Genomic DNA, 14,986 nt, shown 5'->3' on the forward strand with positions numbered 1-14,986 from the left:
ATTTCATTTTTGATAGCTAAACATCTAGTGATTCCCATCAAATGGAAATCTTAACGTGTCCTACGTAACTTTGTGGAGTGAAGCACAAGACCGAAACTTAGCATTAATCTTAGCTCTAGCATCAGTCACTTAACTAGTTCAGGACTATGTGTTGTTTTCTCATAGATGTAATAAGGTGATTTTGGGAACATGAGCCACTGAACATCAAAATCCTATCTCCTACTCCTGGCGTTACCTTACCTGTGTGTTCCTAGAGCATGAACCAGAAATAGAGATTTAACATAGAGATGTTTGTACACAGTTGAGCAACCACTGCCATTCAAATCTGTTATATTTAGACAGACAAGGAACTATTAACTATGAAAAAATCTCACTATGGGATTTAAGTTTTTTTAAGACTTTAAAACTACTTTGACAGTACATTGTTTAGCATCACCTTTGAACAATAATTCTGATTAAAATAGTGACACTAGATAGAACAGGGATGGGATTGTGGGAGTGTCTATATGTGGTCTTTCAGTTTAAATCACAGGCTTGTTGTACAAAACAGTTTGCTGACAAAGCAATGATATATTGAGTAACAAAAAAGGAGAGAATCCAGTTAGAATTGTAAAGCCTTGCTTCTTCAATAACAACTAGCTGGAACTCTTCAAAATACTTGGTTTAGAAAGGTGTTTGCTTTTCTGATCATATCCACGTTTATGGGCCTGGAGTTGAATGGATTACATTAGAGTATTTTTTGCAATGCAAACTCTTATTTAAAGAGTCTGTACTATGTCACTTGTGAAGAAAAATGACCAATGTCAGCTGTTACTGACAATCATTGCAATGCTGCTCCAGCTTGCAATACAAATTTAGGAAAGCAGTAGTGGCAGTCAATGGTTATATGTGGACCATGCTCAGGACTGCTCTTTGAACACCACCAAATTAGCACCTGTGTATTATGAAGGCAATATGACAGGTCATTTTTCAAAACTGAGGGGAAATTGTAATAAAAGCTCATAATAATAGGGGAATTTTGTGAACATAGGAAATGTATCGATATACCTTGTAATACCAGCCCTTAGGCTCTTTGTAATGTCATTTTAAAAAAATCTAATAAACTATTATGTGGTAACAAATAGGTCGTATATATTAAAGCAAAAATCTAGCGTAATTACATCATTATATGTGAAGTTATATTTAGTGTAAGTTACAGAAAGACTTCAGCACAGCTGCTGCTTATAGAATAGGTATTTGTATAATAAAAGGGTGAGCATGATTCATGCCCTGTCAAATCTGGATTACAAATCTAGGTAATTACAATGTAGATAACATTCATAGGAAGGTGTATTAAAGTGGAAGATCATTTTGTATGATGTTTATACAACTACAGATTCTCATTTACATTCCTCCTGTGGGGGAAAAATGGTCATGCCTGAATTTGCTTGTACTGTCCTGTATACAGCAGTAGTAGGCCTGCTTTCCCAAAGTTTATTGTGTCAGAATAACTTATTGGAAAATTATTTCAGCTTTAAGAAGCAGCTAGACTCTCCAAGCCGTTGGAAAGATTCTAATCACTTTTCAGTAGGGGTAGTTTTCCCTTATAAATACAACAACTGATTTTGAAAAGTAGCAATTCAATTCAAAACAAGCCTTTCAGACAGAAAGGCATTACTTGTAGTTCTTTAAATACTGCATGTTTTTGAGAAGCATGTTTTATTCTTACTCAGAAGCAGTGATAGAGCTTCTACCTATGAACAGCACGTACAAGCCGAAGCATGGTCCCTTTTGACTACATTTTCTTGAAGTGCAGTTCCTTTAATAGACAAAGCTAAGCAGAAGGTGACAATTCTAAAGTTAGTTTATATGGATTTGATAACACTTTACAAATAATAGTGGTGGGTTTTGTTTTCTTTTTTCTGAATATGTGGGTTACATCTTATCTGACAAATACTTGTCCCTGCCGCTAGGCTGTCTCACTTGGGAAGAAAGGAAGGGATCAAGGTTTTTAATAGGGATTGTCTTCCGTATTAGAACATGACAAAAACTGGTCTATATATTTATTAGAATCAAACTATGTGCTGTGTTTTATTTAGGACTGTTTGCAGCTTGCATTTTTTTAGCTATTTCTCTCTGTAAAGGCTGTAGAAAGACTTTAAGAGAAATTTTCTGCTACCTGTCATCATGGTTAACATGCACTTGGATTTTATCATTGACGTATTTACCTCCTACAGTTTATTTGCACAAACAGTTACAGATTACATGCATCTTACTCTGATTTCCTTGTACAAGCAGGTGTAGTGGATGCTGCATTTTCCAGTTTGCAATTCAAAATATGGATTTGAGCAGACCTGCTGTAATTCATAGGCACAGCAGATCCACGACATGGCAGCAAAATTGTCTGCTCTGCCTGTGTGAGTGAGCATGGGTATCTGCTCATGCCTGCCTTCTGCCTGTCTGCAAGAGGGGAAGGGGGTTCTGGTGTAACAGATGCCTTCTAGGAGGAGGTGAAATAGATGGAAATGCACTCTCTTCAGCTTGCTGCTTCCTCCATTCTTTCCCATCCTAGCCCAAGCAGAAGCAAGGGGATGGCAAAACTACTTTTTGTAAGTGGGCACGAGGTACAGAATAATGTGGAACGAGTAGAAAGTCTACAGGTCCTGCACTTACCGGGAAAACAAAGAACAGCTAAGGATGGAGAAGACAGACCACCCCCGGCCCCGCGCCTAAGTTCCTCAGGCTCTCATTGTCTCTGCTCTCGCCTTGCACCACTTGTGCTCCAGATTCCCATTACCACCATCTTCTTCAACCCATGCTTCTCTTCCACTCTTCAGAGCTCAGTTTCAGTTGTTACTGGGGAAAAAGCTGTTTCCAAACTGTCTCCAGGTAACTACTTAGTATAGATGTTCTGTCACAAAAGATCTACGTTAGGAACAGCAAATAGGGTATTTTTTTTTTTCTATGACAAGAAATATGAGTGACACCATGCAAGTCTTCACAGTTTTCCCAGCCAATCGTTAATAGCAGCATTGTTTTCTGAATGGTACACTTAAGACCTGAGAACCCAGAAACAGGTTGAAGATCTCAGGAGCTGTATGGCCTATGCATTTTACACTGGGCAACAGAAATAAATTTGAAACTCCTGCCTTGTCTCGTCTGACGTCTTGATTTCTGTCTTTTTAGCAGGAATGATACTCTCAGTACAGAGGAACAGTGTTACAATAAATCCCTGTATTGAAACGCATAGGCCTACTGATAAGTAATCCAGAATTACGGTATCCCTAAGAGGATTTTTTATTTAATCTCTGCCCTAAAGACAATATATGGTAAATAAGACTGCACCCACACAGCTCTTCAACTAATACCATCTGGTCCATGCACTAAATGAAGCCGGTTATAGGCCAGAGAGACACTGAACTGCGACACCCGCTGCCTGCGAGAGCTGGGCTCCCAGATGGCTGGCGAGTCCCGCTGCCTGCATGGCTGCCTGCCTCGGGACGGGGGCACGAGACAAGAAAGACCTGGCCTCATCCTGCGGTTCCTGCAGGCTGTCGTTGGCAGGGGAGACGGGGAATATTTGTGCAATTCATGTTATCTGCAAATTCATGAATCTGCAAAAACATGAAGGCAAATTCATGTTATCTGGCCTCCTCTAGACTGACTATCTTGACGCTCCCAATAAAGAACCGTTGGTTCCTTAGGTGAGTGAGGCACGGGGAATTGGTTTGCCAGAGATTACGATGGAAATCGGTAAGACCTAACCCGCCTGTCTCCCAAACCCTGGGGGAGGGCTGAAGTCACTCGGTGGTTCTTCCTCCAGATTGGAAAGCTCATGGAATTCATTCCTTCGTATTGTAAATACATCTGAGACTGTGCCTTCAACAAGAACATAATTTTGATTCCATATGGGTTTGCTGTGAAGCCCCTGCAACCAAGGCGGGAGGCACTGTCCAAACTCCCTCTAAAATTACACCTGAGCCTGCAGTTTTTCTGGAGGTATTCACAGGGAATTACTTAATGAAGCTCTTAGCTTTTCCTCAAGATTGTAACTTCCTAGCAGATAGTGCCTTCTAGTGGGCACAGTCTCACTAATAGAAGGAACACCACTCAGATTAATTCTTTGGTTACCTTTAATGTACAAGGTCAGATGTTAGGACTTCAACGAGCCACATGCTGCTTTGAAAATTGCTTATTACACAAGACACTAAGGCTTTATTTACAATTAAGAAAATTAATAGAATACACAAATAACGTCCTGAGCTTTAAGCCTTACCGTGTTTTGAAAAGCCTTGATGCTCACTGAGATATTTTTTTTCTGACTCCGATGTAGAGTTAATGAAATTAAGTCATTAAGAAAGCCTGGGAATAGAAACTTTACATCTTGTAAGTACTGTGAGATAGGGGAGGTTAAACAAGAATTGTCTCTCTGAAAAATGCACATGTATTAATAGAAAGTATTCTTTTATAGTGCTTTGCTACAGAGCTGGCATTTTTTATTTATGAAGCTCTTGTAGTTCCATACATATGTAGAAATTCCTTCAGCTTACAAAGCTGTATGCCATGGTTTAACCCCAGCAGGTAATTAAGTGCTGCGCAGCCACTTGCTGGATAATCGAGGAGAAAAGAATTGGAAAGGAGTGTAAAACTCGAGGGCTGAGATAAGATAATTAACAACTGAGATAACATAAACCCCAAGGAACAATAATAATAATAATAACCATTATAATGAACAAGAGGGAGAAGGGGAGAGGAATGAAATCCAAAGGGAAGGGAGAGAACACTAGTGATGGACAGTACCACTGCCCAGCACCTGCTGGTGCCCAGTCAGACGCCGAGCAATGACCCGCAGCCCCGGCCAGCCCCCCCTGCCCCCTCCCCCAATTTATATACTGAGCATGCTGTCCCATGGTATGGAATATCCCTTTGGGTCAGCTGGCCTGGCTGTGTCCCATCCCAGCTTCCTGCAGCCCTCCGGCCAGCAAGGCTTGAGGAACCAGACAGTCCCTGACCACAGCATTCCCACACCAAATCCAAAACCCAGCACTGCATCAGCCACCAGGAAGAGAATTAACTGTCCCAGTCGAAGCCAGAACCCTGCAGAATATACAGTCCTTGCTCAAGAGATTAGACTCTGTTCAGAACAGCAGCTGGAGAAGCGGTGGAATTAAGTGTTTACAAGTTTCAGATTCATGGCTGTTCATGTGACAAGTCTGGGTGGAAGATCGGTGATCCTTTTGTGCAAGCCCCCCCCGGATATGGAAAATATAGCAAAATAGTCTATTTTACGGGAAAAACGGAGAAAACTGGCAAAGGGCTACCCGAAAAGTGGAGGTGATAGGAGAAAAATTACATCAGGTTTCACAGCAGATCAGTGGCTGGGCCAGGCCTTAGATTTGCATCTTCCTTAAGCTGCAAAAAACCCTGGGACAGACGAGAGGGCACTTACTTGCCCGTCTCCCAGGCAGGCAGGCGGCTGCACTTGCAAAATAAGGATCTGTCCCTTCGCATCCGAACTCCCTTCAGAGTTTAGATCAGAAAAAACCCCGCACGCTGCACAGCCTGCTTGTCTTCAGCAAAAGCTACCCCCAGTTTTGATGCAGCGTAGCGGTCCATGTAGGTGTCGGGTGGAGAAATGTTTGCCCAGGTGCCATCTCATGGGCACGCAGGAATCTCATCCGCTCGGGCTGGGGGGATTGCTGACACAGACCGGGCTGGCATTCCGCCAGCAGACAAGGCCAGGTGCAAATTACTTGGGCTCAAAGTAGTCCAGCTGCAGGGCACCTCTGGTTTACTTATAACATTCCTCCACAGACCAATTCCTCCTCTAAGAATATGAATTTCCCAATGGATAAAATTCCTGATTTTGCTTATTTCTGTTGCAGACACGCTTGAAGACCAGATTCCTGTGTCTTTGAAGCATATTAGAGAAGCTTTTTGTGTATTAACCAGCACCACCACACCGGAGGGAATCGCTGAATTCAGCTGCTCGCTATCCACTGGCATAGGAATACCAGTCCCTTCGGAGCAACACAGGACTGTTCCCAGGAAGATTTTGTTCGCTCTTTCATTTTTACATGCACTTTGAGAAGTCAGGAGGCCAAGGATACCCAGGACAGGCATTGTATAGTTTGGGAACATTAAACAACTGATAACACAGAGGAAAAAGAGACAAACTTTAAGACATGAGGCTAGCTACCGGTGTCTAGGCATTTAAGACCCCATGTGTGAAGACTCTGTGTGATGAAGTGTCCACCATGGTCTGAGCTCTGACATATGACACATCCCAGTGGCGATAATGAAGGAGCATTCGTTAGCTTCCCAAGAGGCTGCTCAACATCAGAACAGCAATTCATTTAGCTCGCCAACCGCTGCAAACCAAAAGTTTTGTATCATACAACAGGTGCCCAATTCAGTTAGACTGTAAAAGGCTGAACCTCAGCCAGATCCTCTCTTCAAAACATGTTTACTCTAGAAAGTATTCTTTAGAACTAGAAGGCAATAAGAAAAAAAAAACAGAGCACTGCAATAGTTAAATATCTAAGGCCCAAAAGTGCAAATGTCATTGATTTTTGCAAACGGATTGATTCTGCAAGGATTTTGTTCACTTGTGAAGCACCAGAAAGATGACCCTTCAAGGCTCATCACCAGGTCTTTTAGGAAAAGTTATACGACTTCCTTCCTGGCTTTATAGAACAGTACATTTTTAGTGCAAATGACTGGTCACCAAAGATAAAACCACCTGAGTGCTTGCTTGCCTAAATTCATACTGAGAAACACAAGTACAGGACCTCAGTCATGCTACTATCTTTTAAAAAAATACCTACTTCCAACAACTGGAAGAGTGATTGTTAATTAATGTTAATGTGATATAAGAGGGGAAAACCCAAACCAAAACCTCATACTTTTTCCAGTGAAGCCAGCCCTCCTGCTATAGACACACAAAACATATTATAAATCAGACCAAATCTTCATAAAAATTTAATGGGACTGCAAACGTTAAAATTAATGACAAATGCAATCGACATTTATTAGAAGGGACATCACTGGGATCTCCAAGAAGTCAGGCAAAAAATTTAATCAGGTTCTTATCAGAGGGTTACAAATAGATGTGTCATTTTAATAAATTTGACAAGTGTACCATGCAACTGAGAATTGGGTGCATCTTAAAAGACTATTAACCACAGATCCTTGAACAGGATTCACTGCTCTGGAAATTCTTTGCAAGTCCTTTTTCCAAATTACTAGTGTTACCCTGTCATATCAGAAGAATTGTGCTCTTCTTCAGGAGTAGCCCCAATTCTCACCTTTTTAAGTGAACATTTTAATAAAAATATATATTCAGAACCAGTATAGAATCCATATGCAAGAGCTCTGCAGTTGTTTGAGTGTTGCAGGTTGCAGTTCAGGAGACGATTGTGGTACCTTTGATAATCTGGTTTTAAATGCTCTTTTTTTTTTTTTTATACAAGGTTTTCACATTAATATTGTTTTTCTTTCAGGTCAGAACCACTTTTAAATAAAAATTAAGACAGCAGTTTAAGACTTTGCTACTGAGCAACTGTAGAAGTGAATATGACCATGAAGTTTTAATTGCTTCACAGAGATCTCAGACATGATCATGCCCCCGCCAACCCTGCATCCCCACTGAAGAGACTCTTTGGGGTTTAAGGTGATTAATGAGTTGGATTATTAGCCCCACTCATTAGCAAGAAAAGTAGTAAATTGAAGCCCTTGAAGGACAGGTTTGTCGCTTGCACAATAAAGCTCTTGCTTCAATTTCATTTTGAGCACTTCTAAAACAACAAAAAGTAAACAATATTTAGCGGAATGATACCATCTGCCTTTTTTTTTTTTTTTTATCATCTTTCCAGTGTTTTAAGCAAAGATTTGGTTATAAATGCTAACAAATGGCACTATAAATTATGATTTTCTGCTCTCTATAGCGAGGAGCAAAACCAAATAAAGCGCAGATTTAAATCTCAGTTTTCAGACATTATGGAGCTTGTGAGATGTGTTTCCAGATTAACCTGCTCCTGCCTCATGCTGCTGGGAGGGGATCCGGGCACTGCTGAAGCACATTCACTGTGTTTTGTAATTGATTCCTGGTTCTGCATTTGGTTGGGCCACCTGGAACTGAGGGTCGCGTTCTGCTTCATGGAGATAATGACAAAATGAATGGCTGAAAGAGTGGAGCAAGGCAAACCAATTCCCTTGGCATCTTTATTTGGAGGCCTTTCATGTCCCAGCACTGTTCTTTCTATGCCTTGGACTAGCAGAAGTGCCCTGTGCTTTCAAACACTGCAAAATTTATAGGAGCTCTATGTTCTTCCAGTGACACAAGACAACAAACAGAATGGAAATTTCTACCGTCTTTACACTTTTGTAGACTCATTGATCCAGAGTGTTTCAGGAAATACAGCTCCACCCCCCTGAAAGCACTGAACAAAATCACTGTTTCACACATCACACAAAATCAAAAACAAGTTTACTGAACCTGGGGCGTATTTAAAAATCGGGAGGCTTTTCATGCTGTAAGTTATTTTAAAACATCTTTGAAACTACTCCATAGACTGAAGTTAAACAATTAAAATGCATAATCACATTTAAAAAGCAGCACCAAAAATGTAAGTCATTTTGTCACAGAGGCTGCTCCAGCATGGTTTGATTATTTAACGTTATGCTCTAAAACCAATTTATACCCTATACCCTTGATCTCTATTTCAATTTCAGGATGTTAATGCATGCACCGTTGCTGTATTAGCTGATAGGGCAGAACAAATACTGCAGGAAAAGTCATGATTAGAATTTGAAATCTTTCTCAGCCATGTTTAATACTCAAATGTACTCACCTCGCTGGCTTTTCCTACAGATTTTCCCCACTGGAACCTCATGTTTTATACCTGGAAAGGATGATTATTTAACATCAGTAACAGGTGAACGCAGAGCTCTACAGGGAATATATAGGTGCAGTCACTCTTGCCATGAATGTTAAAATTATCAGGCATCGACTAAATCCCCTCAAACTGAACTGTTACGCAATCGGCTTGTCTCTCCGGTCAGGGAGAACAAGCAGTCGCCACGTACTGTGCTGCAGGAACCTGAGAGCCCGAAGGTGCCAGGGGCTATCTGCTCATTTCCCTCTTGGCATTACCTGCACCTGCAGTTTCTGCAAACTTCCTTCTGTTCTTTGCGCCGACTTGGTTTCACTGCCTACAACCCCGCAATGAGAAGACACGAGGGGGTTGGATCACCGCAGCATACCTCATGTTTTCACACCTCTAACACAACCCTGAGTTCCATTCATTCACTACTAAAGGAAACAACACGGTAGAAAAAACAAGGAGACAGAATCACTGTTGCAGCATAAATGACTTTGTATTCTGAGCGCTGGCAAAGAAATAAGTGAAATTTAAGGAGAAGCTTATTTATAGGAATTTAGCCGGCAGGCAACGTGAACGCAGGGGCTACCACCCCCTGTATTATTAGTGCTTTACCAATTGCACGTGTACCACCAGTAAAGTGATTCACTACCTTTTACTTGTTCAAAACACATTGTGTATAAATATAATCCACTACTGGAATATGCGTTCCCAAGCATCTGAGCCGAAGTACTCGTCTAGCAGGAGGATAGAACACATACTTGTGCTCTTTGAAGAAGGCACAGAGGGGCAACTGTTCCCATCCTCCCTGAATTCCCCCAAGAAAGGAAGGACATTGGGGCTGATTGCTTGAAAGGCACAGGGAGATGGGGGCATTGTAAAGTGTGTGTATCCATACCCCAAAAAACCCCACTTGGCATAGATGCAAGTCTTTGCCCCTTCAGGTGCATGTGCAGGTATGATTCAGTGCCGGTTACCCGCAGGGCAATCGCCATCTCAGGTAGCAGAGACATGGGCACTGGAGCGGCGATTTACAAGGCTGGTGCCTGCTTTGGAGAAGGCAGAAGTGCAGTGCAGTGCAACAGGGCTGTCTCAACCCCCCTGCTAAATAAGCCCATTCCTATAAAAAGGAGCAGATCATTTGGAGGAGACAGCTTTGCCTAGAACTAAGTGAACAGTTATTTTCACTGCATTCTCCAAATTCACTTTTAAAGATCTGTCTGGTGTTTGTATAACGAATCTTCATTCCGAGGACAGAAAGCTTTCATTTTTGGTATCAGTTAAGCTTTTTCTTACTGTTTTACAGCTTGCCTCAAAAAAAGATAGAAATCTCTCCCTCTAGTAACCTCTTAAAAAACACAGAAACAAGCTGCTCATTCTTGATAGCAATACCCGCATATTTTCCGTGGAAAGTTTACTAGGCAAAGGGATTGTGACACTTTGCAAAAGTTCTGCAGTTTCTCTGGTACAAGATAGGAAGGGCTGGTAAAAGTAAAAGATTGTCCTTCAAGTGCCCTTGCCTAAACAAAATGAACAGCTTGAGTGCCTATCATTAGCAGGCAGAACACCTCAGCAGGAGGCACACGGCTTGAAACCCGGCGAATTCTGTATGATTACAGCTAAGTAACTCCACAAAAATCAAGCAGAAAGTTTTTCCTGAGGGAATTTATCTATGAAAAAAACAAGTTTACACTAAGGTTAGCATGTATTAACTGAGCCTGAGTATAAAAATTGTTATCTGGAGATAAACAAGGAATTTCAGCTCTCAGAGGGAGGAAGGGTCAAGGGTGCATGCCCTCACTGCAAGGACACAGACGGTACATGCTTCACCTCAGGGTACCACAAACAGTATCTGCAACTCCAAGGTGATGGGTGAACACACACAGCATAGCATAAATATACAATTACTGGAAATGTTATTTAAAACTGGGAAAGGCTGTGTGCCACGGAACGCAAGACTACTTGAAATCTCTTTCTGTTAAATGGGAAATTGGAACTGCTAACCACAATTATGTCATATCAAGGTTCTGGTTCTTTTTTCTATGATTCTGTCTTTAGAATCATAGAAAAAAACTAGAAAATACCTTGAGAAATCAGCTATCTCAGTCTGCTCCAAAGCATAACTATGGTATGAAGTCTGACAGATTTAGCTGAACTGTTCTTACAGATGCTCAGTGATAGAAATTTCAGTGAGGTTTCATGATTTTGGAGCACTCCCACTTGACCATCCTCTTGGGCCAACCTCAAGGATGGTGTTCAGCCTGTAATTCTTTGGGCTTTGCATGATGCATGCCAAGGTGGAAGACCAGAAACAGTGAGAACAGGTCAAGCAGGTCAACTTCTTTATGCTAAACAAGGCACTTGTACTGGTGTAGGAGATCCTACACGTTAAGCTTTAACACAAACTAAATATGCATAGTATAATTCCTCAAAATTATTGTACAAATGTCACTAGAATTTTTATTTACCTAAGGAATTTGGATCCATGACTAAAATTCCTCTAATCCTCACCCAAATATATATTGTTATTTACACATCAGCCCGTCTTACTTGTTCCAAGGGCTGTCAAATCCTGTCTTACGGTAACGTTAACTGATTCCATTCCCACTGGTCTCTAGTACATAGAACTGAATTGTCAACTGAGTGGCAAAAATCTTGCTAACAAAGGAAATATGTCTATAGGTTCAGCAGCAGAAATATGGTTTTTTTTTGAGCAGATGTCTCTGAACTGGTGCTATATTTCTATTACAGGAGCTTATTACAGCTGAAGTTTTGCTTCACTTTGAAATTAGCCCAGGTTTTTGAAAGTCCGTGTAAGCTGGCTTGCACAGAACATCTACTTTTGCCATTGTTTTGATTTTACCATTTTTCAGGTACAGCTGTTGGGACTGATGAGCTTCTGAAGAGATCACATGGGTGAGCAGACACCCAGGCCAGACCCAGCCAAGCCCCTGAATTTTGGTAAGATTCAGAGCCAAACTTCCTTGTGTCCGCAGCCTTTCACCAGGTAGCTCAACAGCCTACAGACCTGCAGCTGTTACACTGGAGCCAGAGCCTTGCGATGACAGCGAGAACAATCCCTTGATTTTTCCTGTTCCAAGGAGCAGGAACAGATTTATTGCCTGAAGGAAAGGAGTGAAGCAGCGCTAAAGCATTTACAACTGTCAGACCTAGAGCCTGTGGGACAGCCAACCTCCCCGGTTACGTGAAAACAGCAAATCTCATCCATTTTCCCCTTAGATAACCAGGTGTGTATAGCCTTGAAAACCACCCGGGACTGTACTAATTAATTAATTAGCTACAGAAAACCTCAATGTTTGTCTGAGTTAAGACTCAATCTTATTTTGTCTGTTTACTTTAGGATTCTGGCCCACTAAGTGGATTCCCCATTCCCTTCCTCTCTCAGAACAGCCACGTTCTGTACACGTTTGTCAGTATGACTGGGTGGCTTTCAAGTGGCATATACAATAATCATTCACAACAGCTAAGAGTTCGAGAGCCACACAACTGTAAAAGAGCCTAAAAGCTGATAGACATGTATGAGACTTGGATAAAGATTAGACATTTTATATGAAGCCTGTCAAACAGTCTTCAAAACGACACGGACAAGTGGTTGGAATAACGTGATTTGGAAATCGCTCGTGTGACTGTTCTGCACGGCTCACGCTGTTATTGTCCGTTCTTTACCGTTAGCGCATGCAGCTCTAGGCAGAACGTACAGGAGGAGTCAGAGCGAACCGAAGGAGTGGAGAGTGCTGTCTTAAATGAACAGGCAGCAGAGAGCACTGGGATGAATCGATAAACGTACAAGATCATGTCGCATTTTTGAGGAAGGCACAAACCCACGTTGTCAGCCTGATTCAGCAGATGGCACTCTACCCTCTGTAATGAAGCCACGCTTCAGCGCGGCGTTAAGGGAAGGATCAGGTTCTGGATGAGGACAGCTGAGATCCTTGCTCCTTGTAGCCATTAGATGCTCAGGTACCGTGGCAGTAAGTGCCGCTGATAGGCATTAACAGATGGTAGGATCCAGGGTGCTTTCAACTCCAGGCTTGATAGCCCAATGACCCGGTGGCAGGCTGGGTATTGACAATCTGCCTCCCAAAATTCCTGTGAAGTTGAAATTGGGCATAAGGGCATCATTCATTTCCCGTCCTGAACTCCTTGGTCACTTCCCAGCCCAGCAGTGAGTTGTATTCCGGGTTGTGCTGGGTGATTTCTGGGTGTGTAAGTGTAACACTTGGAAGTTCACTGGGGATGAAGAGATGTCTCAGACAGCAAATACATTTTGCTTAGGCTTACGGGAGGCATTTTACAAGTTAAATAATTAAGCAAATGAAGACATAGTCCTTCAGCTTTTCCCAGCCAGTCTCCTTCACAGTGTGCTTCCCTGTTTTCAGCTGTTTCTTTGCTAAGGGAAGTCATTCTCCGACCTCAGTCTAAGAGACAGACAGACAGACACATTTCCATAGTAGCACCTTGGGGACCATGACCCTCTTATTGCAGGATGGGGTCAGATTGCAACCAGATTCCCTATGGCGTTAAAACTGGACAGAATGGTACTCTTTACTTCAAGTCTTAAATCACGTCTTTTACTTCATGTCTTAAATACTTCATACTTAAATGCTATCAGCAGTATTCCATCCCAGTATATATGCTGCACATCAGCTATGGATAAAACCACGTGGGCATACGTGCACAGGGTTTTAGGGATGTAACGGGCATGGGAAGGTACTGCAAAAGTGAAGACAAGTAGTGCAACAATCAGAATGCATTTTACTTACCATAAATCTGGTGTCTGAAAAAAGAAATTGGTCAGAAACTTAGCAATGAGATTATGTTGGTGACCAAATAGGAAGCAGCATTCCTGGCCCACTTTATCCTACAAGAATAGATATAGAACATTTTAAACTTCTCTCCAAGCACAGCAAGAATCTGTAGCATCTCTGTGTTCCTCTGCAAAAATCCTATTCTCTTTTATTATCCCAGCACAAATCAGAAACAACCCACTTCAATGAGACAGAATCAGAACAATGTGAGGAAATAAATCTTTTTGTTCTCAAGGGCTGGGACCATGAGTGAGATGGGATGGATGGGTCCATTACTGATGTCCTTCTTCTCCCCCCAGCTCAGGTGGCAGATCGGAATATTAAAGACCCATGATTCCAGGGATGGTGAGGCAGGGAATCTGCAGATGAAAGCCACAGATCACACTGTTATCTCACTTTTGGATGAAAGTAACAACTTACTTTCTTATATTCACTTGAATTTCAAACCCCATCCTGACAATCACCGGATAAGCACAATTTCTGATTACAGTAAAAGTCAAATTTTAGTTGTACTTTTATACCTGCACTATTCCACTCTTATAAGAGAATACATGGTCAAGAGAGATGATGTTCCACCCACCCTGGTACTCCCATCTCCCCAAGAAAAAAAAAAAAAAAAAAAAAAAAAAAGAAGAGAAAAGAATAGCAGATTCAGCATTCTGCTGATCAGAATTCATCCCTGTCCCTTGAAGTTTTGGTGTTTCAGTCCAAAAACCAGCAAGACTCCAGAATAGTGATTTTTCAAAATGAACTCATTCTACTATGATTCTTCTCATGACACTTTCCATGTTTTTTCCACATCAGCCACTTTCTAATAGCAGCAGAAAAGGAAAGAAGAGCTCCATAAAATAGTATAAAACAAGGAGCCTCATTGGCAATTAAAGTGGGAATGGAGATAAAAGAATACAGGGTAAAGCCTACTGGAATGCCTCTTTGGGATATTTCAAACAGTTTTTTGAAATAACATTTCTGTATTTCTAGAGATAATTGTACATTTGCTGCACACTAAGCAGAAGGCTAAATTAATTGGAAGAACAAAGGTAATTTGTTGCGGGTTGGAAGGAGGCCATGGATGCTTGTTTCCCTTGTGGAAGAAGAACTGATGACCTATCCTAGGTTTGCCGTTGACAAAAGATGGGATGTAGGACCAGAATGTGCCTCCCACTCAGCCCATCATGTAGTAGCACTATCCTCCAGCCTCCTCTTCACCCTGAGCTGTGCCAGCCACTGCGACTACTGACTGGGTAGCAGCAGGTGGAAAGTCCCTCTGCCTACCCTTCCAGCCTCCCTCCATTC

General features: G+C 41.8%; 1 long non-coding RNA gene across 1 annotated transcript; it reads right to left on the reverse strand.

Annotated features, from left to right (window-relative positions):
- Positions 1-7,048: 7,048 nt before the first annotated feature.
- LOC129785719 (uncharacterized) lies at positions 7,049-14,399 on the reverse strand. The gene is made up of 3 exons (XR_008749858.1): positions 13,646-14,399; positions 8,832-8,882; positions 7,049-7,775 (listed from the first exon to the last, which is right to left on the reverse strand). It is a non-coding gene; the product is annotated as an uncharacterized LOC129785719 (long non-coding RNA).
- Between the last annotated feature and the right edge of the window lie 587 nt (positions 14,400-14,986).

This window comes from Falco peregrinus, chromosome 14 (genome assembly GCF_023634155.1).
Source record: "Falco peregrinus isolate bFalPer1 chromosome 14, bFalPer1.pri, whole genome shotgun sequence".
In the NCBI taxonomy this organism is placed as follows: Eukaryota; Metazoa; Chordata; class Aves; order Falconiformes; family Falconidae; genus Falco; species Falco peregrinus.